We start from the raw sequence: 1473 nt of genomic DNA on the forward strand, positions 1-1473 counted from the left end.
TAAGTCTAGGTAGATACTGTCAGGTCAGGCTCCACATAATCCAGGATGAATCGCGTGAAGATCGGCCTAAAAAGGTATTGCTAGCAACGTGCCCATTACTAACAATCCTTCTTCCCCAGCGCGGGCGGGGATACCAAACCATTTTCACCCATTAAAAAAAATATTTTTTTTATACCACTGAGGTGGCAAACAAGCATACGGCCCACCTGATGGTAAGTGGTTACCGTAGCCTATGAACACCTGCAATACCAGAGGTATTACGCGTACGGCCCTGAAGAAACCTCTTTACTCCCCTTTTGAAGAACCCCATGCTGTAGTCTCTTGGGAAAACCTCGGCAGGGAGCTCATTCCACAACCTGAGTGGATCCTAAATCTATCATAAAAAAGTATTCTCATGACAGAGACACCAGGTATAGTCAAAAGCACTATAGCCAGTTACTGGAGATGAACTTAACATACGTAATGGTGCCATACAATAAAACAAATAAGCATTCAAGACTGTCGAGCATTCACACTGACCGTATAAAGATATTATTACAGTATAAAGAACTTTATTGATGCTTATATTTGGTTTTACAATTAGTGCATGGCCGTAGCTAGGGAGAGAGGGGCTTGAGGGACAATGCCTTACCTTAAAAGGCCCAATGCCCAATCTTAAAATAAAAGGCCCCAACAAATTTTGATAGATTCGCTTTTTCGAAGTCAATTATGGCTTTTGCTCTACCTTAAACTTCGGTTTAGCTACGGCCCTGAATTAGTGTAAATACTTTGTCTTGTATATTAAAATTGGCAAATCAGTTTTAAATAATAAAAATGCAGATCGCAGTCAATAGGAAGGGAATCACAGTGTACTTCATATAAATACATCACGACTAAATTTAGATTACGGATGAACCTTTTTAACAGAGCGGGACTTGATAAAAATCGCCTGCATGCATATCTCTGTCGCACCCGTGTAGCAGTTATGCTTGCATAGCTATTTCAGTCACAATAATTTATGTGAAATAGTTGTACCGTCAACATGCTATGCTCTTCTAAGTAGCATACACTAGCGGTGCGCAATTCCGAATGATTTTTTTATTCGAATAATTAGGAATTACTAATTTTATTTACTACAAAATTAGTATTCAAATAATTTCACTAATAAGTAATTCAATCTAAACCGCAAACAATGAAAACTGAAATCCTTTCCCTGACACTGTACACTCACTAAACAATGAATAAAATTTGTAGTCGAATAAAATTTGTAACCGAACGACAGTAATCGAATGGATAAAATTAGTAGTCGAATGATTTGAAAACCATTCGAATAATCCGAACGAACTGTTCAGTCGAATTAGTAAAGTCGCGCATCGCTAGCATACACAACCGACACCTTATTTATCAACGCCTTACCTTGCGACCTTAATTCCTAGGTTTCCCCTACTTAATGCAACTTCTCAAGAAACACACAATTAAAATAAAACAACAATA

Source organism: Galleria mellonella, unplaced genomic scaffold (genome assembly GCF_026898425.1).
Source record: "Galleria mellonella isolate WM207_F2 unplaced genomic scaffold, CSIRO_AGI_GalMel_v1 utg96, whole genome shotgun sequence".
NCBI classification, from domain to species: Eukaryota; Metazoa; Arthropoda; class Insecta; order Lepidoptera; family Pyralidae; genus Galleria; species Galleria mellonella.